Raw genomic sequence first — 27,817 nt, 5'->3', positions numbered from 1 at the left:
TAAGTGTTTTAATTATATTTACTCAGGTAAGTAAATGTCATTAGGGCATTCACCATCAACATAAATTAGATAAGAATAGTTATTTTCTTCTAAATTGATTTCGCATTTCTGGCACATTGAGACACCCTCCTCGAGGATTGTGGCGTCTGAGTCTTGCAGGCTCTCGGAACCATCAGTGTTAGCGCTTTAAAAAGAAGAAAAAAACAAACAAAAAAAAAACAAGAATATAAACAGAATATATTGAGCGTGTGAGTATTTTTGTATTTATGCATCATAACTGAATCAGCTCATGCGAAAACTGCTTATTTTTATTTTTTCTAATCTTGTGAAACGTGCAAAAAACTGTACTTTAATGGCGGTTGTTGCTCTTACTGTCTGGCCGAAATCGCCGCACTGTGTGCGGGCAGAGACGAAACAGTCAGTAAGAGTAATTGAACTTGTAATGTAAGAATGCGCAAAAGCTAACCACTGAATCGCAAGGAGTTTTAAAAACCGGAAAGCTTTAAAGACGTAAAACATATAAAATTAGCAGTGATCTCAAGAGCTGACTCACTTTAAATGGGGCATATTTATATTAAAGGATGCATCTATGAATAAATTTCGAACAATTATAAAATTCTATACTGTATTTCCCTCCATTTACTTCTACACCAACTAGAACCGGTATTTATTTGATTGCTTACGGATTTACTTAGGCTTGTTATTATGCGTAACTGCTCGTGTTGTGTTTGGATCCTGACTGACATCGGAGTGCTGTAGTTATACAGTGTAGCATCCCTCTCTATGTACTCAAACAACGTAGGATTCAGAGATAAAAACATTTTTCATCAGAAGGGTTTTTTGCTATTCGTATCGGTGGGGTAGGTGAGGGATGTTTATTCTGGATTGCAGAAACTACAACTTGCAATCACCAGGTGGCTCTGGCCCATTATCGCCCTGAGCTTTTTGTAAAATGCAAAAACCCAACATTCCTTCCAGTGACAGTCATTGTACTTCCTCCGAATCTTTGTCCTATTTTTCTCGCGTCTTTTCTCGGTAGGATTCGCTTCGGCTCTCGAGCAGTCCCATCTCTCAGTAGCCTTATCAGGGCAGTTGTTGTTACTTGCTTTTGGAATCTAGGGAATTTTTTGTCCTAAACAGTAGTGGGTTCATTCCATTCAGTTGTCTAGTTTACAACAGTATTTTTAGAACCATCTACCGTTATCGCGGCTTTTTATCGATCTAATTTTTTCATTTTTCCTTGATCAAAGGATGCAATTCCTCTCTCGGCGTTTAAAGCAAGTCGCTAGTGGTTGCGCGTTCTGATGATCAGAAGGCGTCGCTTTTATAATTATTTTTTTGGGTAGGTCATCCGGTCGTGCGTGACGTCTGATTAGCAATTCTCCGCCTGAATCTCAATTTTCTCGCTTCTCTTTTTTTTCGGGTCCCCATGTGTTAGATCAGTAACCAAAATAATGGGAAAATAAGCTATTTTCTGTAGCTCCGTTGCCGAGAGTTTTTAAAAACTCCACTTGAGTTTTTGTGCGGTAGTTTTTATTTCATACCCGGTGGAGTAGACAGACATTTCTCATAGGAAAAGGAAAGTCTATAATTCAAATTTCTGTTGGGGGAAGGGGGTCCAAACATTCTCAGTACTCCTCTCTCTCTCATACTACTGATAACACATCATGTCATTTCAAAAGTTCAAGTAGCTATGATGCTGATCTCTCAGTCAATGTTTCGAGTTTATTTTTGTCATAGTTTTTTGCACAAATCGTAATTATCCTCTTTCCACTTGATTTGTAATTCCAGAATAAAATCGTTCAGAAATGTCTATATTGATTTGTTAAATGGATAAAATTATCGTTGAATCTCCCGCTGAAAACATTAACGCAAATTTTTGCTTGGGCTATCTGAGTGATCGTTTTAAGAATATCTGCATTTACGTTTATTTAAATTTTTAACTTAATTTTGCAAGTCACACAAATTAACTACAATGTAATGCACAAATTAACTACAATGTAATTAATGCCCCGTAAGGGGCAGTCGTACAATTCTTTCTTAATAATAATATATTAAAAAAAAAAAAAAAAAAAATTGCAAGTAGTCATGCTATTTTAAAAATGTTTCGGGTTTTTTTTTCTCTCCTCTTATTTTTTTGTAATAAACAGATTTTAAGCAATTTCCTTTACTAATGCATCTAAAAGAATTGTGCACTTCTGATCCGCACCTCTTCGTACAGAACAGTATAAACAGAAGCAAAAAACACATTTGACCGGCGTATTGCGAACTTGCATGCCTGACACTACGACGTATGACATCACTATTGACTCCTCTTCTTTTTCTCCATTTACATCTTATGCAGTAGTAGTAATAGTAGTAGTAGATATTTATTTTAAAGAGGTGCCTTAGCAACTTTGGCAGCTCACACCTTTGCAATTTAAATACTTATGAGTTAAGTCATAATTGAAAGTTAATTTTTGAGTAGGTAATTTGAAAGAAAAATAAAAATTCAAATGTACCTACTTCAGCTCTTCAGCATCAACTTTTAGAAAACAGGGTGTCTAACGACCGGGAAAACCGGGAAATGTCAGGGATTTTTATTTTGCAAGCGATTTTCGTGTCAAGGAAACGTTAGGGAAAGCGAAAAACATGGATTTTTTGGAATCGATACCAACATTTTTCCAGAATTTCTGGTGATGTATCTTAAATTTTAAAAATGAGACAAAAATATCCCGCATAAGTTTAGGCCCTGTTGCGTACATTTAGCAACAATCAGAACTATTGAATAACTATTCAACTTCATAATAATAATAATCATAATAATACTGTGGATATGAATTTATTCACACGGGCTTATAGCGTTACAATGCGTATGATATAGAACTCTGTTACCACGGAGACATATCAGGTTGAAGCTTAATTAACTTTAACAGGCCCCGTATATTTTGCTCTATTCATTGCATTATAATCCTAAAACAGGAAAACCTTACTTACATCTAATCAGTTCAACCGTGTCGAAAAATTAGAAATATTTTTTTCTTTTTGTCAGGGGAATGTCAGGGATTTTTTCTTTTTCTTTTTAAAAACATTGTTAGACACCCTGGAAAATCTCGAGGGTAAGTGCCTTTTAGAGGGAGGGTGCAGAGGTTAAAAGAGCTGATTGCACACTTACCAAATGGGAACCGAGACGATGAGCTAGACTCATCGTGTTGGTTCCCATTTGGGACTTGTGCAATAGGCTTATGTCCTCGGGTCAAACTCACTGTGTGGAGCTCCGTTTCTAGGATCAAATTGAGCCCACAATTCCACTGATGATCAATTTTGATGGGCTCAATTTGATCCTGGAAACCGGGCTCCATACTGTAAGTTTGACCCGAGCCTAAAGAGGTCCCGGAAGTTCCGTTTCAGCCGCGACGTGCATTTTACGGCCGTGACGCACAACGACGACGACCGCCGTCAGTTCCGGTCATAGTGCCTCCCTACGGGCCGACGTCCGACGATCGGGTGGACACCCGCTGGACGCTCCGTCGACTGCTCTACCGTGATGACAGCGCCTCCGTATCAGCTTCACTTTCAGGCTGAGGCCTTTAGCCTCGGTCTGAAAGTGAAGTTGAGTTGGAGGCTCTGTCGTCCGACCGAGCACTCGTCGGAGCGCCCGGCGCGCGGTCGTCCATCCGGTCGGCGGATGCGGTTACGGTCCGACGTCCGACGATCGGGTGGACACCCGCTGGACGCTCCGTCGACTGCTCTACCGTGATGACAGCGCCTCCGTATCAGCTTCACTTTCAGGCTGAGGCCTTTAGCCTCGGTCTGAAAGTGAAGTTGAGTTGGAGGCTCTGTCGTCCGACCGAGCACTCGTCGGAGCGCCCGGCGCGCGGTCGTCCATCCGGTCGGCGGATGCGGTCCGACGTCCGACGAGCGGGTGGACACCCGCTGGACGCTCCGTCGACTGCTCTACCGTGATGACAGCGCCTCCATATCGACTTCACTCTCAGGCTGAGGCCTTTAGCCTCGGTCCGAAAGTGAAGTTGAGTTGGAGGCTCTGTCGTCCGACCGAGCACTCGTCGGAGCGCCCGGCGCGCGGTCGTCCATCCGGTCGGCGGACGTCTTACCGTCTGGAGGCACTAGAGGAGCGATCTGCAGACACCGCCCCGGCCGCACGTCTGCCCCGGTGGATGGTAGCGGGCACCGTAGGGTGCCCTTTGTACCCTTGGTCAGTGACCTTGGGATTGGCTCCCGAGTTACAGCTGCGGTAAAAAACGAGTTTTTTTTACCGTGGCTCATTTGGTTGTGTTGTGTTGTGTTGTGTTATGGTGTGGTGTAGTGTGATGCACGGAGAAAGAAACTTCGTGCGTGATACCCGAAGTTGAGGTCATATGGATCTCTGAAGTTTTCGGATCACGCATCCGAAAACCGATGCCGAAGGGTTCGAGTCACACATCTGAAGTAGTCCGGTACATACCGAAGTACTTCAGATGTCTGACCCGAACTTTGGCAGCTGGACCCCAAGTTTTCGGATGCGTGATCCGAAAACTTCAGAGATGTATATGACCTCAACTTCGGGTCCCACGCTCGAAATTGTTTTCTCCGTGTGTGGTGTGCTGTGCTATGTGAGGTAAGGTCAGGTTAGCTATGCGGGATTGATATGCTTAGGGCAGGCTAGGGCGGGCGGGGGTTAGGGGTATGGTGTGGGGGGTTTGAGTTGGGATTAAGGGATGGGTTAGAGGGGAAAGGGGGGGATTGGTGTGGGCACAGTTTATTTTAGAAGTTAGGTCTAGTTTTAATGTGTGATTGTGTGTTGGGTTGGGTATGGCCGCGGTAAACGAATCGTAGGTATGCTCTTCCTGACTCTCAGTCAGAAGTATGCTTTCTACTCCCACGACTAGAGCTGAGCCGTGAAATTTGAATGTCAATAACCTTAAAAAGTTGTTGAAATTCTAATTTCGCGCCACAGCTCTAGCGGCGGGAGCCGAAAGCCCACTTCTGACTGAGAGAGTCAGGAAGAGCATACCTACGTTTCATTTACCTCGGGGTTAGCCGAAGCGGGCTAGGCGTCAGTTGACTGACTTGGTAAGGCGGGCTTTATGAGTTTAGTTGCGGGCCAAGACTAGGAGGGGGGAGAGGGTTTCGGTTGGGACGAGGGGTTAGGTTAGGACTAGGGTTTGGGTTAAGGTGATTCCACCCAGGAAGCATACAGACATCGATCTGTCGAACAAACTTTGATGTAATAGGAGTCTTGCTTTTCACTGTAAGCAAAAAAAGTGCTGAAACAGTGTAGAGGTATACATCAGCAGTCCTTTGGTGAAAAATCTCTTCCCGGAACCCCTAAATTAAAGCCAAATGAGACTGACCGCGAAATATCGCATTTTATTGGTTAAAAAGAATGCGATATTTCGCGTTTAGTCTCATTTGGCTTAATTTAGGGGTTTTGGGAAGAGACTTTTCACCAACAGACTGCTTAAGTATGCTCCTACACTGTGTTAGCACTTTTTTTTGTCAAGAGTGAAAAGCAAAACTCGTATTACAGCAAAAATTGTTCGACAGATCGATGCTCGTTCATTTCCTGGGAAGAATCAACTTACGGGATAATTTGAGATTAGGAAGTTCAAGGTAGAAGTAGGACGTATGATGGTTTTATCCCTCTCATTACCTCACTCTTGATCTCAAGGTGATTTGATGGAGGTTATATTTTGTGTCAGAACGACATGCGATTTATCGTATGTCGTTCTGACACAAGATATGGCGTCCATCGAATCACCCTAATGAAGTCAGCTTAAATAATATAAGCTTAAATAATATAATATAGTTTAAAAATTGAAGTCACCTTAAGAAAGTCGATAACAAATTTAATCAGCGTATTCTTCGGGAATTTCTACATTTCGATAAATCGCATCAATTCGTTCCATAATTTCAGCGACTTGTCATTTTTTTCGAATTTTAAGCTCACACTTCTGTTGGCACGAGACTGAAGAATTCATGTACTAAATTTGACAAAGAAATTCAACGTAATGAAGGCAGGGTTTCTTAGAGGAAAAATATCGCATTCGATACCGATCACGAAACTACACTCGAATATTTTTCCTCTGAAAAACCCTGCCTTTAATACGTTGAATTTCTTTGTCAAATTAGGAACATGGGCTCTTCAGTCACATGACAACAAAATCTTAAAATTCGGAAAAAATGACAAGTGGCTGAAATTATGGAACGAATCGATGCGTTATATAGCATGTCGCTCTGACACAAAAATGGCGTCCGTCGAATCACCTTAAATCGCAAATCGCTATCACATGCAAGAACTTAATTTAATTAATTATGTAATTCAAAGATATTTTTTTTTAAATAGTTACAACACTTAAGCTAAGATAAGAAAAGAACATATCTTTAGTTAATGCAGCTCGCCACCTTTCTAGCCGTGTACGATGATCGTCGAAAGGAAAATCAGCAGCAGAATTTTTAAGAGTAGGAATATTTGTTCCTTAACACAGCAATTATTTTTCTCTGCGTAACGACTAACTGTCAAGGAAACTGTCGTTTTTGTTGTAAGTTATGAATATCCAATAATTCTTAGTTGGTAAACAAATCAGGGCTGCCAATTCATGAGTAATTCAAGCATCGGTGAGTAAAATGGGTGTCATTTTAGTAGTGTGTGAGAATTCCAATGAGCTGTGAATAATTCAAGAGTGATTCTCCATCATAGTGTCCCGCGGTGTGATTAGCGATCGATGAAGTGATGATCGATCCTAAAATAATACATTTCTTGTGTGATTTGTGAGTAGCGAGTGAGTAAAATCGAGAAACTGTGAGTGAAATGTGAGTAAAATCGAGGAACGGCGAGGAAAGAGTGAGTAAAATCAAGTGGGAGTAAAATCGAGAACAGAGAGAACAAAGGTAGTAAAATTGAGACACAATGAGTAAAAAGAGTCGTGAAATCGAGACACAAGGAGTAAAAAGAGTTGTAAAATCGAGACATAAGGAGTAAGATGAGTAGTAAAATCGAGACGCAATGAGTGAAAAGAGAGTAAAACCAAGAAACGCGGTGAGCGATAAGTGAATTAGATCGAGAACAATGAATAGTGAGAAAAATGGAGAACGGTGAGTAGCAAGTGCGCAAAATTTATAACGGTGCGTAGCGGATGAGTGAGGAATTCGCAAAACGTGAGTGTAGGCAGCCCTGAAAAAGATGTAGATCTCAGGGTGAATAGTTCTTGATAAGTCGTTGAAAACCTGGGAAAGTCAGGGTAATTCGCCCAACATTGTAAAGTCAGTGATTTTCGCTGCGGAACTTGGAAATTATTTTTTCCGGTCGAAATGTGTACAAATTGCTGTCCACTGAACTAACACACTCTGTGGACGAAGATCAACTTCCGCCTTTAAGTCCTTGAATTTTAGATTTAAGAAATTATGCCTCAGTGAAGGCATTTTTCATTGTGTCCCGATGAAACCGGGTTCCCTCTCACCTCTTTTTCTTCTTCCCCCGAAGAAAAAGTATAGCTTTTTGTAGTATTCCCCGAAATAATTGTCGAATCCTCAGTATTCGTTGACCCGGTAAATTTGAAGTCCAAACAACGGACTTGGCCGCCAATATTGTTGGTAGGTTTTCCCTTGTGTACTCACAGATTTTCGCCTCCTAATCAAAATCTCACGAGAGTTTGTTACTGAAGTAAAATCGTAAAACTCAACTCTATTACCTATGTTCCCCAGCCGAACGATGAATTATAAGCGCTGACGCAACTAATTGCTTGCGTACACGCTACTGCATGGTTTAACGTTAAATTAGTCAATTTATGTTTTATCAGGTATACAAAAACGAAGCATGCGTTAATTTTTTGAGACTTCTAAAGCGAATAAATCCATCAAAACAAAAATGATAATTGGATAATTACTGTACCAGCTTCTGGACTTCAATATATTGGAGTTTGAAGAACATGCATTAAGTATGCTTCTTGGTTTCTTCCCCTTTTTCAGTTTTTGATTATCCACAAGCAAATTATCTCTTGTTTGTATCATTCTGGTTTCAAGACACGCCTTTTATTATCATTATCATCATTCTGCTATTCTGACGATCAAACCACCACCCCCCCCCCCCCCCCGGCCCATGATCGGTAAATGACTTCAAGTCCATTCGTTCGGAAAAAAGGAATGTTTTATGAGGATTTTTGTTTCGTTAGTATTCGCTATGGTTTATTCTCTAAGAGGAGAAAGGGTGTCAAATAGATGATTCTTCAAATGATGTTTCTTTCTTCTTTGAACATTCGCAAACATTTTTGTTCAGTCGTTTCTTCCTTCTTGTAGTTCCCGATGTAGAGTTACCTACGTACATTATTTTATAAACAAATTTTCTCCAAAATTTTGTACTTTACCCCTTTCTGAACATTTTCGTTCACCTGTCGGTGCTAATCTGGTTCGTCTCAATTATTTTTAACGAGTAGGTGGTAAGCTTATAGCGACGTACAACAATTTGCAGGTATCCAGTACTGAAGTCTAAAATATGGTCAGTAGTCCCTAGACTATACTTCAGCCTGAATATAAAACAATTCTTGAAGCCGAAAAAAATGAGGCTCAAACGAAGAAATAAAATTAGCATTTCACTGGAACCACTCGACAGAAACTGCAGCAACTAGTGACAAAATTGTGTAATATTCATAATTAAAACACTTTAAAACTCAGATTAATTAGTCAAGTCGAATGTAGTTCCTAAATTTCATCTTGCAAATGAGCAAAATGGGAAAATAATTCACAAGGCTTCTGAAGTAAAAACTGGACCGTTCAGTAACGGGCCTTTACTCTGTTTACATTCCGAACCCGATTATGAGCAGGTAGTTTCATGAGTTGAGACGACTGCACTTGGTAATGAGACAAAATCAATTATTAGTTGACTCTTGAATTTAGCCAATTGATTTGAGTTGAGAGTACCTTTTGTTTTGTTTTTTGAAGAAGAATAATAATCCGAAGTTAAAGGCTGTGCTTAACATGTAATTGAATTGTTCCGCTACTCCTCATGAATATACCCTAGCATTTAGATCTATAAATAATTGAGCCGAAAACATTTTTGAAATATTATTTTACTGGCGAGAGAAATTGGAGAAATGTCTCATTATTGAAATAAAAATCGGACCAGTGACAAAATTATACGTATTCCAAAATATTTTATCCAAATGTAGATGAATTAGTTAAAACGATAGCGCTTAAATTTGATAATGGAAACATTCATTTAAATTTTTTGACGTCAAGCGTCTAGAAATATGTAGCATTAAGTTGACAACAATGCATCTACGTTAAGACGGTTGAACCACGTGACGAATAATAGTCTCACGAAACATTTTTCAGGAAGTAATCAATATTACTATCGCTGCATTTGTGTCCACTGACGTAAGCAAGGATTTGAATGAAGTCTCTATGAAGTGCCATGCGTGTATTCTTTGAGTAAATTGGTCGTTCATACAAAATCATCGATCATTTTCTCTTTTATTTTATTTTATTTTATTTGTTTGCTTTGTATAACTACATAAATTGTACACACCTAACATGGGCAGAATTTAAATCAGAACAGTAAATTCGTACATTTTGTGCACCTCACAGTGAACCTGTGCACATTTCCACACTATATCTTTAATATATCAAATCTTCTCATGGCCAAGTTTTTTAGTTCAGGCTTAGTGACAGTGTTATGAGTGCTTTCAGCGTGGCGTCGGGCAATTGGATAACCCTCTCCTGGTACGTACTTTAAATTATATTTTCAATTTGTTGTTTTTTTATTCGATCAATATTCACTTTCCTCAATAGAATTTCAAAGTCTAAAGCTGAAATTTAATTTGAATTCAGCAAGTTAGCGTTGCGTAAGTATCAAGGAATCTGTTTGGATAAATATATTTTAATTTCGCCTTTTGAGTACTTACCTAATGCCGAGATTTATTCCAAAATTCATATTACTTTTAGAATAGAGCTCAATATTAAGGTAAGCACTACAAAGGCAAAATTAAACATATTTCAACAAATATCGGAGAGTGCATGCAACATACAAATTAAAAGTTATCAAGAAATTATCTTGAATTGATTTTATTTTCCGTGATATTGAGAGTGAGTAGTTGCCGCAATATTGCGGTGATTAACGCGTAATTTCTCTTTTCCCTCTGAACAAATATTGGAAAAGTCGTGCATTTCCCACTACACCGAGATGAACTGCGCTTAATTGTCTAGGCCTTAACGAATCCGCTGGGAATATTGCGTACTTTTCGGGATATTGAGATGGATTTGTGCGTAACTCCTCACTTTTTAAAAGGCGAAAATGAATTGAGTAACTATTCGGACGCCGGAGTGTACATAGTATCACGCGCTATTGTATAGGAGAATCTTATGTTTTTTCGTATCTCATATTCCTGATATTCTAACATTAGGCTCGCGTATCTAAACATCGTGTATCTTTCGCAATATTGAGGTGAAAACAGTGTTTAAAACACACGCCTGCCAAACAGCAATGGACCACTAGACAAGGTACGAATTTAAGCATTCTGATACATGTTTCTTAACCAGAATTTCAGGTAGAACACAAATCGCGCAACGAAAATTACTGAAACCAACTCCTAACGGAGATATTAACATTTTTATTTCACATTGGTTACGAGGAATTCGAACTGCCCGCTCACAAGAAACTCAAAGCTCTACGTGAGTCAAATCGCGCACTTCAACAGTTTTAGCAAGCTTCTCAATCGGGCAATGTTCATTTCCCACCATGTGTTTTTCAAACTATAAGTAATTTGCTATAGCTGAGCCAAAGTGTCAAGATTGAGGTTGCCAGATTTTTATATCGCAGAGACTGTCATGATGAACGTTTAGCGCGCGATGTGAATCACGTAGAGCATTGAGTTTTCATGAGCGGGTGGTTTCAATTCACGCACCAAGAATCATTTAATATCTTTGAAAGGAGTTGATTTCGGTTATTTTCGTTGTGCGCGTCGTATTCTACGTGAAATTTTAGCTAAGAAACATGTATCAGAATGCTGAAATTTCGTACCTTGTCTAGTGGTCCGGCCGCTAAAAAATGTAACCGCTATGAAAATCGTCGTTAAACTCCGTTTTTTGGGATTTTTCGGCGCATTCTGCAAGGTGTTATCTGTCGTGTTATCAATTCTTCCCCTCCGTCTTCGTCAAGTATCGTGACGCATCGGGTCTTGTCCTAACATCACTATTCAATATAGGGTGTTCCTGACACGATGTATTTCGAAAGGACAATTTCTCATTTTGGCCCTTAAGAAAAACAAGCGGGAAAGTTCTAATACGTGGGTATTAGAGAAGCGCTCAGCGGTGAGCGCAATTTTAATGAGTCCCAGATTTAATTTACTACCTATTAACTGAGTATGTTAAAATTTGCAATAATTAAAACATCTAAAATTGTGCTTCCTCCCCCCCCCCCCCCCGAAAAAAAAATCCAAGATCCATAAGAAAAATAATGATCCATTACTTAAGTACCGAAATATTAATACATAAAAAATCCTCGATTTCTCATAAAAACAGAGAAAACTATTACGGCTCCAAAAAAATAACTTTTCTAGATCATTTGAAGAAAATGTATCAAAGATGAACGTATCACTTAACGAGGCCAAATTAATTGTTTTAATGATGCCCTAATTGGACACGTAAAAAATATTATAGGTAAATAAATGAACGAAATATAAATATTAATAGGTAAATGATGAGACAATAAACGAAATCAATCAACTGCAACTGATTGTGAGTACTGAAGGTAACTTTTCGCGAATCGAAGGCACCATGTGTCCGCTAGGTTGCAGCACACTACGCTAAAACCTTCTAATGACTCATGATCAGACACAACCTTTCCTATGTTTATTGTTTATGCTCTATGATACTCTGTCTTCGTGATAACAGGATTTCATACAATACAATAATCTAATACGTAATTACGTAAATAGAGAAAGAGAATTCTTACAATACCAGAATTATAACCAGGGTAAACGGTAATTACATTCATTTTTTCCTCCTCATATTATGTTGAGCCTTAGTGAAAAATCTTTCCCACTTTCCTTCCGCAGTTTTCCTTCTGACAGCAAATTGTTAATCATGTTCTCCTGAAATCCTTGCTTTCATTTAGTAGATTCGGAATTTCTCATAAATTTTAGGAATTTAAATGCGTTTACAGAAATTTCTGGCCAACCAAAGGCAGAAGTTGCCTCTACGCCTTAATTTATAAAGGTAACTTACGTTCTGTGTAATTAATAAACCATGCTGGCCCAAATATCTGAAACCCTCTACTGTGATAACATTCGAATCAGTCACTGTTACAGGGACAGTAATATCTTCAATGTAATCTATAGGGATATTGTAGGTATAGGTATATCGTAACAAGTCAACAGTGAAACTAGCAGACCATGTATCTCGTTTGCGGTGCTTAAAAATCTCCGCTCCCATTTTATTCTTTTGACAGAGAACAAATCATTTTTCCTCCTTGGTTTTCACAGAGTTTTCTTTGCACAGAGAAGAAAAATTGCAGAAGTTTTTATAAATTGATGTTGGTTGGTTTTCCGTGTAAAGAAGAAAGTATGAAAGGAAGTCTACAACGTCGCAAACCGAGATACGGGGTCTGGTAATTCCACCGTCCAACTGTATTTTACAGAAATTACATTGTGAGTATGGAGCTGATCACTAGAATTACTATGCATAGATATGTACCTAGGATAAGGGTGGTTGCAACAGTATTTGTCATGAATGGTCCATGACACCTGCAGAAAAGATCGGTGGTTCCTGAGTGATGATAAGAGGACTCGTAGGTTTCGTTGAAACGCATGATTCTCATATGTATCTGTAGAGGTATAGAGTTTTGGCCTGCTGAGGAGTTGAGTAAATTAGGAGCCATTGCTCATAAGCTGACAAAGTTAGGAGGAAACACGATGAAACTGTAGAACTTTTGATACTTTGAGAATGTAAACAAAGACTCAACCTCAAAAATCTTTCACAATAATATTGTGTACTCAATTTCCAAAAACTCTATGGTTCATGAATTTTTTAATCAAAGGTAAGTAAAAGTTCTCCAACTGGATGAGAGATGGCCGTAGTGATCATTCGACGAAATTCTCTCTGCCATTTTACCTATTCATGGAATCAAGTAAATGTAGGTCCCCGTTTATTAGACGATGCGACGCATGAAAAAATGCCAGGCGAAAGCAGTATCTTTTGTTATTGTAAGTCATAAAATCAGGTTGTAGGTAAGAAAACTTCCTCACACATGGAGGTGATGTAACTTTCAACCTCATCTCCTACATAGTCTGGTGGAACACTTATTATCGTCTTACGGTAAGTAATGGAGAAACCTTGTTTTATCGTCTCAAAGCGAGTCCTTAAGGAAGGTTATTTACCCTCTTTACTGAAAAGTAGACAACAGGCCAGTTGAAATTTTGCTCTCATTGAGCGTTCAAATGTCTGTGTTAGGTCTGCGGAGATAACACATAAGGTGTCTTGCAATGAATCTGACGGAACCAAATTCACCAGAGAGTGAATGAGTAAATGAGTCATGAAACCTAGAATTTTTAGTACAAATAAGAGGCTAACACATACCTTTGTTATGGAGCAATGTGAGAGGTAGAATGTAGCGGTTTCAGAGTAGAGTGTTATAAGGAAGATTTATGAAACTGTCGGTGCCGCAAAAAATCTTAGACTTTGAAAGTACACAATTTTCTGCTACTTCAGATATCTCAGATTTTTTGACACCTAGTTAAACTCAATAATTAGAAGTTGTGAACTGACAGGGATGTGATGACGACATCGCTTTGAGAATAACAGATATTCTATGATCAAGGATACACTCGAGCGGTCCTTTTCATAATTTGCAGCGATGAGGTGGTGACAATTACGAAGGTACAAATCCCTGCGCTTGAGCTGCGCAAAATGCTCCAGTCGTTTATCTATGCTATTCAGCATAAAAATGCAAACCGTGTTGTAATTGGTGCTTGAGAACAACTGTGGTACACTAGTATAATGAAGCATTTTGCATGTATCGCAAATGGCAGATCTCCTACCTGACATACTTTAATTAACCCAAAAACACTAAAACAGTCTCTGAGGTAGCATGATAATTGGTCAAATAATTTCACAGCATTATACTTCAGAAACTTTCACAAACTTCACGAGGTGGGCAGAACGAGTCTGAAGACAAGACACGACATACTTTGAATAATTCCAAAATATTATGCTTCAAATTTCAGACAATTTCACAATCTTAAATTTCACAACACAATCTTAAACGAGGCGGATGGATTATGGAATTAATTATGGATGGAGGGAGATGGACGAAATATGAAAACACAAAGGAGTAAGCGAGACGCGAGAAGCAAATACGGGAGAGTAGTGTCATCTGATCTGAATCTGAATCGCGGCTATGTACCTACAGAAAATGAACATTGATCTTATTAAGCCAGAAGAGGGCCAAAGACGCCAAAACTCATGAACCAATTAGAGAAGGGCAAAAGGATGGCAATACTCTCCAGTACCTAGGTCAAAGACACATAACCTAGATGTAGGCGAATTCTACTAAGGTCTCCGAATAAGGTTATCACCGGTGGAAAAGTTTTCGGAAAACAGAACGCGAATCTTGAACTTTCAGAAGTAATTATAGGATAACTATAAACCGCATAGCAAAGAGAGTTTTAGGACTGTTATTTATTTCTTACGCTAATTTGCATTTAATCGTATTCACAGAGGCATAATGAGGTAATCAAAAAAAAAAAAAGTAAAAATGGCGTTTCGTGCATCGATGAGTTGGTGCGCCATTTGATCGCTTGAGCGCCCTACTATACTAGAGCTCTAGTGGCAAATCGAAATCAAAAAGCGCCGCCTATCGGCTGAGCGCTTAAAAGTTGCAGGCCAAATGGCTGCTAAGACTTCATGCCGAGTTTCTGGCACTACTGGGTGAAAATTGTGCGATCCCATATATCTTTCATCCACCGCTGAGGATTCGAGTGTATGCCGCGAAAATTAGGAGAATTAGCGTAATTTTTGATGTTCTTACAAAACTGCTGCAAAATCGCGTGGTTACCGCCAAAAAATTGCGAAGATTAATGTGTGATTTCTCATTTTCTTAAGAAAATCTTTGGAAAAATCGCAAGAATGTCAGTAACAACGACATATTTAGGTCAGCTTTCTTTTTGCTTTAAAATTCCAGATTTTCCGATCAACGTTAGGTGGTGTAACGCAGGAAAACTTACTGTTTGAACCGAAGCCAGTATCGAAATTAATTGACGAGACACGAAAATAGCTATCTTGCTGACTGATACAGAGGCTGAGACTCTCTGAAGACTCGCCCTTGATTTAAAAAAGATTGAATGGATCTATAGGGTAGAGATTTTTAGGCTACGGTTTTTAACTCGTTACTTTGCTGCAACCCCACCCTCATTTTGTCATTGATCTGATCTTTTTCTGCCCTATTTTATCCTTTGAATGTTATATTCTCTGTTTCAGGAGTGCATGTCGCCAGCTGTTAATCGGTATGTATCCATAATATTCATTCTTGCATTTCCAAAATGATGAGTAAATCTCTAACAGCTGTATGTTCATTTAAAAGAAAAATTGTGGTCCTATAGTTAAATGTAGAAACTACGCTTGCAACTATCGAACTCTGGAGATAGGTATGTGGTATCACGCGAAAATGAGGCAGATCTTGGCTTTTGCCTGTCTCAGATTACTGACGCTTATGAATGCCGTCATGCTCGGATTATGAACACGTACTCTTTTGTGTTTTTATCTAACTGCTAGGCAAAACTGCGTATTTGCCGCGATGTTAAGATGAGAATAGCTTTTATGATTTACAAAACCGCTGGAACAAGCGTGTATTTTGCGCGATATTCAGATGAAAAAGGCGTAACTCTTCACTCCTGTATAAAATACCGTTGGTTAAATCGCGCATTTGCCGCTACCCAGAGGAGGGACGCGTAATTTTTCACGTAATCCCAAATCGCTAGAAAAATCTCTTATTAAAAACCACTCACTGTTTTAAAAAATCGCGCACTTTTTTTACTGTTTAGGATAACTTGAGTTGCAATTTTTTATGAACAACACTGATCATAACAGACACCAAGCGCCAATATTCAAAATACGGAGTAGGATTTATCGCTCGGAAATGAAGGAAAACCATAGTTTCTCTTTTGTCTCAAATTACTGGCGTTCGTGAATGCCGCGATATTCAAAGTGAAAAGCGCGTAACTTCTCGCTTCTTTTCGAAAACCGCTGAACTAAACGCGTTTTGGCCGCAAAATTATGGTGATACACACGATCCAACGTATTTTGCGATTTTCATAGGTGCGAAAATTTTTAACTAAATCGCTGTGCGATTTCCATCCGTGCGAAAATATGCTTAGAAAAATAACTCAAAAATTCCACCCTGTGACTGGTCATCGGAGACACGTTGCTAGAGATCGTGACATGATTTTCCATGTTTTTCATGATTTTCCGACTACTTGCATCGACTAAATTATTTATTGTCCGTATTTAACATTCTTGGAGCGATTTTTCAAAAATCTTCTTACGCGCGAAAATATGCTTGAAAAAGAACACGAAGAGCCATGCACAAAATTGCCTGATTTCGGGCCCTTCAAATTGGGGTCCCTTTGAGGCTGTTTTCATCCTTTGGATGACCTTATACTGCCTATACGTGCACTGAAATTTAAGATTGAATATACGAACCGTTTTCGCGATATTGAGGGAGGGAACAAAGTCCCCGATTGTCACTCATTTCTGAGGATATTTTAGTGTCTATATTTGACCGTGACATGTTACTTGATCGAGATTTCGAAGCGCGGTTTGCAGTGATTATTCCAGATATTTCTGGGTACAAGTTTTTACATCTTTCACGTACGTCTACCTGGTTATTCCCGTTGGTGGGGGGGGGGGGGGGCTAACCGCAGGTTGCCATGTATCACCGTTTAATAATGACGACCAGTTTAAGTTCATAATGACGAGAAATTGATACCTTGGTCGTTAACCGGTGGACTGGGATGAAACTTGATATCCCCGGGTTTTTTGGCACGGAAAGAACGAATCTGACCTTAAAATGCAAAAATATTGTGATCCTTTTAATCTGACAGCCATTAAAATGGCGGAAAGCGCCTCATCTTGAAAATAGTGTGCAATATTTTTGCATTTTGCCGTTAGATTCGCTCACCGAGATGATTATGTCCCGCCATGTTGAAGGCTGCCATATTGAAAATAGTGCAATATTTTTGCATTCCGATGTCAGATTCCTTCTTTTCGTGCCAAAAAACCCTTAACACCAAGTTTGATCCAAGTCGGCCAGTTAACAACCAAGATCAGCGTGTCCCCTGTCAGAAAAAAACGGAAAACACCCGGGAATTTGATGTCACCAGGAAAATATCACGAAAATTGGTCACGGATCAGGAATTTTCAAGCGCGTCAAGCATTTTCAACCTACATGCAGTGTAGCATACACAAAAGTAAAACATTTGATTCGATGCACCAAAGATGTTGGTTCGTGACGTCAAACGAGTGTTAATTTACTCACAGTCTTAATCTAGAAAATTTTATTTAAAATTCCATGAAAAATAAGGGATATTTAAAAAAAATCTGCAATGAAATTTTAGTAAACACCCTGTAAAATTCGTTTCATATCTTTTTCTTTTAAACTAAAAGAAATAAAAGACGGTCCAAGTTTCTGAGTCGATGCAATTAAGATGCACATTTTTTTTTAAAATTATGATTAAAACGCGGCTGAGAGGCAAAAACAGTGACCGTAATTATCTCAGATTGTAACGTTGTACACCTCCACTCATGTTTGATCATAAATTCATTTCTTTTAAAAGCTACACACTGGCGTCTGAAAAGCTTTCAGGAATATACTGCCGTGCTAAGGAAAAACGCCGTATGAACATCCAAGAGTTGCCAGATTTCCCCTCTTCAAATATTAAATTTTGAGACAAATAATGAATATTTTTATCTGAAATTTTCTGATAATTTAGATCACATTGCGAAGAAAATATTCTGATGAATTGGGAGGAAAATTTATACACGTTTTCCTGAAAATTCGTTTTTTACCAGTAGAAACGTGGCATTGCACGAAAGTTCATAGTGTTGCCGAATTTCCTCTCAAAAAGTATTTATTCTATAGATGAAAGTAATGTATACAGGGTGGCCCAGACCTACCGTACCAGGCCTTTTTTTCGGTTAATTTGGGTCGTACGAAGTCCAGGATCGCGGGGATGAATAGGGAATCGACCCCAAGGAATCCGAATTTCATGGTCCCAGAGCCCCCCTGGCGCCCCTTGGGGGGTAAAAGGGGGGCCCGTACCTCAAAAGTCAGGGTTAATGTCAAAATTTTGACATTATTTCATCGGAATCAGAACGTACGGAAAATTTTAGCTGAAATCGACACCAAGAAATCCAAAATCGGCCAATCCGTGTCCAAAATACCGACCCCTAAAGGTGAGGGACAGAGCCCCCTTTCAAAAAAAGTCAAGTTCGTTAAATTGACGTGGAGACTCGGAAAAAATATGTATTCATGGGTAATCGACCCCCAGGAATCAAAATTCGAGGGTCCCGTTGTTCTCAGAGACTTTTCTGACGGGGCACAGGGGGACTCTGAACTTTCAAATTTAATCGGTGTGGAGGTTACCCCTGTACCCCATCAGAAAAGTTTCTGAGGACAACGCAACCCTCAAATTTTGATTCCTGGGGGTCGATTACCCATGAATACACATTTTTACCGAGTCTCCACGTCAATTTAACGAACTTGACTTTTTTTGAAAGGGGGCTCTGTCTCCCACCTTTAGGGGTCGGTATTTTGGACACGGATTGGCCGATTTTGGATTTCTTGGTGTCGATTTCAGCTAAAATTTTCCGTACGTTCTGATTCCGATGAAATAATGTCAGAATTTTGACATTAACCCTGACTTTTGAGGTACGGGGCCCCCCTTTAACCCCCAAGGGGCGCCAAGGGGGCTCTGGGACCATGAAATTCGGATTCCTTGGGGTCGATTCCCTATTCATCCCCGCGATCCTGGACTTCGTACGACCCAAATTAACCGAAAAAAAGGCCTGGTACGGTAGGTCTGGGCCACCCTGTATTTTCTCGTTCAAATTATAGAATGCAAATTACAAATTTTGTGTAAATTTCGAATTTTCCGCACAGTACGAAGCGAATTCTCAAATATTTTAAGAATCCACACGAACGTTCTCTTGTGAAAAATTCTATTGCCCAGTTAAATTTGGCAATAGCTGACGTGGCTTGGTTCATCTCTGCTCAGCGCGGTCCAAATATACGAGCACAATTTCCTGAAAAAACGGGAGAAAAGGTCTTCAAATTCCGAAAGGAAGTATGTTATTCGTCCATGGAAATTTGGCAACGCCCCAAGGCTCATACGGCGTCCTTCCCTAGCACGGCAGAGAGAAGAATTGGCGGGAAGCGGCTGGAGAATCTTCTCGGCTCGACTCCCGCCGATGCCCGACCAGGCCGGATGCTAGTTTCGCTCACAAGCAAACCTTTCTAGGAATTCTTTCAGGCTCCGAAGATTTCAGCTAGGGGACCGAGACATTCAGTTCAAAAGTCAAAATCTGTCAATCAAATCGTTTGCTAGCTCGCCGCAGGCCGAGATAACTCATCGTTTTCTGTCTCGACCCTTTTTCCAGTCTCCGCAGAGTTACATAACAAGTGTTGAGCACCTCTCGCTTCCTCCCCGTCTCGCCCCGCGCCAATTCCCCCTTCCTTTTCCCTATTTCTCGTAGAGATAATGAGAGGCCCGCATCGAGTAGGGAAAATGCGTGTCCGCTATATCTTCCCGCGCTTTTTTTCAGCGTCTCAGATACCCGATGTCCACTTTTTCATTCCTCATGGAAAATAACTTGAGGAATCAAAACCATTAATTTTTTCGGATTCAATCAATTTGTCGACGAAAGTATTTTCACGACTGGTTCTTTAGCACGGCAGTGTCGTCAGTATACTTAAACGATTTCAAACAAAATTTTAGAATATTTGGACTCGATATTTTCATTCGTTTTTTCTTCTTTTTTCTTTTTTCGTAACTGAAAAAATTAAATACGATCTGAGCTTCTGAATCGTTGCGATCAAGATACATAATTTGCTTTCAATTTTTGTAAAAACGGGGCAGCAAGTCAAGAATAACGAGGCTAAGCGGAGTCTCAATTTTGCGGCGATTTTAGTGTCGCGCCAGCCAGGAAAGTAACTAGTAAGGAAATAAAGGAAACGTAGCCGAATCATCCGCGCAGTGTGAGGCGCCTTCAAATCGGCTAGCGGCAACATGCCTACACCCGTGGTCGAATAGTTATCTCGACCACTTGCGCCAGCCGTGAATGAATTCGAATATTTACCGCCCACGCGAAAAAAAGCGTATTTATCTCCGATTGCAACGTTGCACATCATTACTTCTGTTTAATTTTTAAAGAACATTTTTTGAAAAGCCACTCACAGGTTTTCTGAAAAGTTTCCTGGGATTTTCTCAATGGTTTTTAGTAAAATCACAGAGAATATCGACGCGATATTTCCATTCGTTTTATATCTGTTTCTTTCCTTTTTTAATGAAAACAATAATACACTGTCCGAGTTTCTGAATCGTTGTTAATTAAGATGCGTATTGCGGGTCTCTACCGTCGTCAGTAAAAACCGGAAATGTCGGGTTTCCATGAATCAGAAAATTCTAAGTATAATAAATGCAGTTTAGCACGTTCAAAAGTGAAACTTTTGAACCAAAGATGTCGGTTTGTGAAGTCCAACTACTGTTTTTTCATTCGCAGCCAAATTCAGGAAATTCAATTTAAATTCTATGAAAAATCAAGAAAATATGAGGAGGATGCGCAAATGAAATTTTAGTCAATATCTTGCAAGACACCAATCTCCCGCCATCATGACGGCCGTTATTTTGAAACAGTGATTCATTGGAACCTCCGGCCATCGTAAAAAGTTAACCATTGTTATGTTCTTACTAATTCAAGGTATCGCACGATGTAGGTTTTGATGCGAATGCCGCCCCTTACCCCTAGCCCTTGGAGGGGAGAGCGAGAGGTCATGACCCCTTTCCCTCCTTCAAAAATGTACCTAAGTACTTATGTTCAGGGAAATACTTTCCAAACAGCATGTGAATATCTTCAATCATTGTCGAGACATTAAGAAATGGATGTACTTCTACCAAACAGAACTGCATGCGGGTGGAAAATATGGGGTGTCCTCGTTAGTTCTCGGGCGGTAAGAATGAATGGGAATTATGAAGCACCAGTGACGTCAGCGGCGACTACGAGAGCGCCGATGTCCCGCCGCGCCGCCGAGTCATTATCTCATTATCTCCTGGAAAACCGCGTGCATGGTTGCCGCCAAATAATTGAGAAGATTAATGTGTAATTTCTCATTTTCTTAAGAAAATCTTTGGAAAAATCGCAAGAATGTCAGTAACAACAACATTTATAGGTCAGCTTTCTTTCTGCTTAAAAATTCCAGATTTTCCGATCAACGTTAGGTGGTGTAACACAGGAAAACTTACTGTTTGAACCGAAGCCAGTATCGAATATTAATTGACGAGACGCGAAAATAGCTATTTTGCTGAGTGATAAAGGAGGGAGACTCTCTGAGACTCGCCCTTGATTTAAAAAAGATGGAACGGATCTAAAGAGGTAGAGATTTCTAGGCTACAGTTTTTAACTCGTTATTTCGCTGCAACCCCACCCTCATTTTGTCATTGATCTGATCTTTTTCTGCCCTATTTTATCCTTTCATGTTATTTTCCCTGTTTCAGGAGTGCATGTCGCCAGCTGTGAATCGGTATGTATCCATAATATTTATTCTTGCATTTCCAAAATGATGAGTAAATCTCGAACAGCTGTATGTTCATTTTAAAAGAAAAATTGTGGTCCTATTAGTTAAATGTACAACTAACGCTTGCAACTATCGAAACTCTGGAGTAGGTATGCGGTATCACGCGAAATTGAAGGCAGATTTGGCTTTTGCCTGTCTCAGATTACTGACGCTTATGAATGCCGTGATACTCGGATTATAAGCACGTACTCTTTTGTGTTTTTAAACCCTTGGGCAAAACTGCGTTTTTGCCGCGATATTAAGATGAGAATAGCTTTTACTAGGGAGCTATGCCCCTTGGCCGGTATGCGGCCCAACCCTCAGAGAGCGCTTCACGCTCTCTTAGACCCACGTTGACAAAAGAACGACCAAAAACATGAAAAGATTTTTAGACCCTCCTCTCATTTGTCCAATCTCCCTCTTGCCGGAATCGATTGGACCAATAAGAATCGATTGAAAAAATCGGCATTTATTTCAAACTTAACGTCAAGACTGAAACGAAACGGAACGGAGCATTTCGTCGCTTTTGGATAGTCTGTAGCAAAGGAGCATACCTTCGATTCACTTACAGCTACTAACAGAACAAGATTCAACATTTCCCGCTTATTTCAATTTTCCCCTAAATTTGAAATTCTCGCCATTTTTCATTAGCGGAAATTTCAAATTTTGCCCCCCTTTCTAAGCTTTCTTGTCTCCTCTTATATAAAAAAACCTGGATCCTATTTTCAAATTCTGATTACAGCGGGCTCATCTAGGGACTATTACCTATCGATAGCCGCAAAAATCATGGAAATCGGCCTAGTAGAACGCTGGAACTAAGCGTTACCACTTACCAGATCAGTAAATCTAGGAGGTCTCGGAGCTTATAGTATAGATGATTTTACAAAACCGCTGGTACAAACAAGCGTGTATTTTCCGCCATATTCAGGTGAAAAACGCGTAACTCTTCACTCCTGTACAAAATACCGTTAGTTAAATCGCGTATTTGCCGCTACCCACAGAGGGAGAGGACGCGTATTTTTATCACGTAATCCAAAATTGCTGGGAAAATCTCTTATTTTTCGCGATATTGAGATGTAAAACGCGTAACCTCTCACCATTTTAAAAAATCGCGCACTTTTTTACTGTTTCGGATAACTTGAGTTGAAATTTTTTTTTGAAAACACTGGTCATAACAGACACCAAGCGCCAATATTCAAAATCCGGAGTAGGATTGCTATATCGCGCAGAAATGAAGGAAAAGCGTAGTTTTTCTTTTGTCTCAAATTACTGACTTTCGTGAATGCCGCGATATTCAGGTGACTTCTCACTCCTTTTCGAAAACCGCTGAACAGACGCGTATTTGCCGCAAAATTATGGTGATACATACGATGTGACGTATTTTGCGTTTTTACCAAATCACTGTGCGATTTCCATCTGTGTGGAAATATGCTGAGGAAAATAACTCAAAAATTCCACCCTATGACTGGTCATCCGAGACACGTTGCTAGAGATAACGACATGATTTTCTATGTCTTTCATGATTTTCCGACTGCTTGCATCGGCTACATTATTTATTGCCCGTATTTAACATTCTTGGACCGATATTTCAAAAATTTTCATACGTGCGAAAATATGTTTGAAAAAGAACACGAAGAGCCATGCACAAAATTGCCCGATTTTTGGCCCCTCTGAGTTTGTTTTCATCCTTTGGCTGATCCCATACTGCCTATAAATGCACTGCGTTCTCTTCTTTGGTTGAATATTAAACTATCTGGAGTGAAAACTTTAGCATTCCATTCAGAAATGAACCAAAGTTCGATTGAAAAAATTGGAAAGACAGATTCAGTTTCCCTAGTTATTTTTTAATGAATTCCACGATCTTACTATATGAGCGTATGTATTGTTGCATTCAAAGCGTTTGAAGGAAAATTTAACTCTTGCGTTTGGTCGTCTGATTCTGTTCGCTTGCATCGCATCACGGCCGGCGAGTAAAAGCTCAAGCTGACGGTGCTCCTCATCAGTACTGCAACGGTTGTAGTAAAATCATTCTAAATTGCCCATCATTGTAAGAAGAAGCCATACTTGTTTCTTGTAGAGAGTGAAGTTGCGGTGTGGGTCATTTCCAGATTTACTACGACAATCTCTTTACAGATTATTAAAAAAAACTTTTGTCAGATTAAGTGACACGGATCGATCGGAAAAAAAACGTGAGCCGTTCGACGTGATTCGATTGTGGCCACGCTGAACTCGATTGACAACGATACGATCGACAAAGATTTGATCGACAGTTGTGAAATCGATTGGCAAACCCGTGAATCGATCGCATAAGCGGATCCGAACACCTCGAACGGAACGGGGAGGGGGGGGGGTGTCCAGAGGCCTCCTTCAGAGAATCTTTGAATTTTTTAGCATCTAAACTTGCAGTTTCAGTCAATTTCGTCCTTTTATCTATCAAATGTAAGCATCTCCTATGTTCCTTCCTTTCTTCCTTCTCTTTTCCCTCATCCTTTTTTTCGGCTGGTGAACGGGGGAAGGGCATCCCACGTCCCCTGGATCCGCCATTGATTGACCGGAGATTCGTAGATCGCTCGACAAAACCCGTGAATCGATCGACCAATTCTATGAATCACTCGACTAAACCCGTGAATCGGTGGACAAAGCCGTGAATCGATCGATAAACCTGCGGCTGCGAGACGATCGATTCACGTCGATCGAATCTACACCAGTTTTTTTAATTTTCTGTCGATCGAATCGGTGTCCAGGGGCTCAAGTTGATCGATTCACTCTTTCATTTTCCGATCTCTTCATGTCGATCGAATCTGTACCCTTCACCAAAATTGGACGTATCTCTGTCAAACGGAACTATGTGCATTATGACATGAGCCCTGAGACTCGTGAGAATGTATGCATATTACTGCCCTGCCAAGGGAGAACGCCGTATGAACATTCGAGAGTTGCCGAATTTCCTCCGAAAAATTGTTTATTTTTGAGGCAAGTTATTATTACTTTTTGTTGACATGTTCAGGAACTTTAGGTGAAATTGCGAACAAAATTTTCACATTTCAAAATTGTTTATTTTTGAGGCAAGTTATTCATACTTTTTGTTGACATTTTCAGGAACTTTAGGTGAAATTGCGAACAAAATTTCCGACAAAATTTGAAAAATTGGAAGAAAAATATTCATATTTTTAACAGGAAATTCGTGTTTCCTCAAAGAGTATTTGGCAACGTCTGAAGGTTCATGCGGCGTTTTTTTCTTAGTATGGCGGAAGAGGGCTCATGTCATAATGCACATCGACGGTGAAACTACCAAACCACGTATCTCGGTTTTGCGACGCGACCCGCGCCGCAGACTTCCTGTCATACTTTATTTTTTAAATGAAAAAACTACTTAACGTCAGTCTAGAAATTTCTGTGATTTTTTCCTCTTCGTGCGAAGAAAATTCTGTGAAAATTTCGAGGAATGATATTGGATTTGGTCTACTTCAAAAAAATGAAATGTGAGCGTAGATTTTTAAACACCGCAAACGAGATACGTGTTTATGGTAGTTTTCAACCGTCGACACAGGCCCGCCACATCCCATATCGGGCCCTGGGTACCAATTTTCTGGCCCGGGCCCCTAGCACAGGGGGGGGGGGGGGTCCGGGGGGCCTCCCCCGGGAAATTTTTGACATTTTAAATCTATTTGGACGCATTATGAAGCTCTTATGATGGAGATTTTCCATCAATTTCTGCAGAATAATTACGCCTTTTTGTTTACTTTCAGCACCAAAAACTTTCGAATTGTTGCATTCAAAACATCTATAAATTTTTTTTTGAGGGGGCAGATGATAATTTTCAATTCTATGGGGAGCCGGGCCCCCTGGACTCCCCTTTCGTACGTCTATGGCAAGGGAGTTAAGCCATTGAAGTCGAGGTATGCCCAGAAAGGAGCCTCTTAAAGCTACGGAACCTTAGGCGCGTCTGGACGCGGCGTCCTGGACGCGGCGTCTAGACGCCGATAAATCTGTCTAATGATTTTTGCGCGGGGACGGCACCTTAGCGGCGAAGAGACGCTGCGGAAAACGCCGATCGAGGACGCTCCGATCTGTCGCGAACAGATCGGAGCGAAGACGCCGAGAAAATTCCGCTCAGTCCGCTGCCTTTCCTACCGATTTTTTAATGTTGTTTAGTTCGACAAAACCCACGAATCGATCACAAAGGCCGTGAATTGATCAACAAAAGCCGCGAATCGATCGAAAATTCGTGAATCGATCGACAAGAGGCCGTGGATTCGACCGACCCACCGCGGAAATTGGACTCTATTTGGACGCATTATGAAGCTCTTATGATGGAGATTTTCCATCAATTTCTGCAGAATAATTACGCCTTTTTGTTTACTTTCAGCACCAAAAACTTTCGAATTGTTGCATTCAAAACATCTATAAATTTTTTTTTGAGGGGGCAGATGATAATTTTCAATTCTATGGGGAGCCGGGCCCCCCTGGACTCCCCTTTCGTACGTCTATGGCAAGGGAGTTAAGCCATTGAAGTCGAGGATGCCCAGAAAGGAGCCTCTTAGCATCCGACAACGGAAGAAAATGAAACACAGTTACTAAAAATATCATTCTACATATACTCAAAATCTTGAAAATCTCTAAAAAAGTAAGAAAAATTTTATAGTGCCCTAGCGTGTTTTTGAAACTTTATTCACCTTTTGCGGAATTTTTAGGGTAATTTTTTCACTTTTCCCTACGAGACAAGGGTTACACATGAATTCGTAGTGGTTTGTCACCTGCGTCACGGGCCCCTCCAGGGCCCGGGCCCCGGTACCAGGGACCCAGTATCCCCCCCCTTGTGGCGGGCCTGCGTTCGACATAGTTCCGTTTGACAGAAATACGTCCGATTATACTACTGTGCGACGAAAAGCGCGAGTGGAAAGCGGCATAAGCCGGGAATCCGAGCGGTCAACCCACTTGGGCAGGCGGCACGGAGCGGCTCGGCGCTCGACCGTTACGTTACAATAAACGCGGTTAAAATGATTTAATTAGTTATTATTGAAAAGAGGACCGCTTTATCCCCCTCCCCCCTCACCCCTTCCCTAGCCCCGATCCCGTGTAGACCGGGAACCCGTTATCGTGGATTTCGACGATCGGAACATCACGGCATGCTCCTCTGTTTCTATGTGCGTATTACGTAATTACGAGACCCCTCCCTTCAGAGCCCCCCACCCTCCCCCCCCCCCCTAGTGCCCTCCGGTGCCCTGTTGCTTAAGATGAGTGAGTGGTCATCTTGACCGAGCTGGACTTCCCGTCCAGCGTCGTTGCGCGATGTCCGGACCATGAGCACTGCCGTGACATTAAGCAAAAGTGCAGTATGTGCATTGACCGATGCTGTTGTGCTGAGAGAGACTGCAGTGAGCACACTCGAATTCTTCAAAATTTACCTACGTAAAATGTCATTTTTTCGAAATGTATCGATTTTTTCATCGAACCAATTTTATACATTTAGACTAATTTATAGAAAAAAATACTCCAGAGTAATTGGGAGAAATAATGCACAAGTTTTTCCAAGAGTTTTATTTTGTTTTTTAAGAGGTTATCGGGCCTACATGACGGCCTCCGTATGGTGTAGTGGTTGTGAGCGCACTATTGCTCTATAATCGGGGGTTTGGTTTTGTTGTGGGGTGAGGTCTCGGGTTCGATTCCCAGGCCAGGTGACGCCGAGTGTGATGGTCTCAAACAATGGTTTTGGCCTGGGATCTGAGGGTTCAGTATGGGACGGAGGGGCGGGATGGGAACTTATAGCAAGGGAATAGCCCTTTGAGGGCTATTTGAAGTAAAAAAAAAAAAAAAAAAAAAAAAAAAAAAAAAAAAAAAAAAAAAAAAAAACCTGGAAAAAAAAGCCGATCCCGTAAGAAGGCAATTATAATTTTTTAGAAGCACCTGCGGCCTCTGTCGGCATTTGGCATTATTTTAACGTCGAGTGGTTTCCCGTCGCTGATGCACTTGCGCAACGTGTTACAAATTTTTAGGCATTTTCACTGAATCAAAAAAAGA

Source organism: Bemisia tabaci, unplaced genomic scaffold, assembly GCF_918797505.1.
Source record: "Bemisia tabaci unplaced genomic scaffold, PGI_BMITA_v3".
Lineage (NCBI taxonomy): Eukaryota > Metazoa > Arthropoda > Insecta > Hemiptera > Aleyrodidae > Bemisia > Bemisia tabaci.
This window is presented reverse-complemented; position numbering follows the sequence as displayed.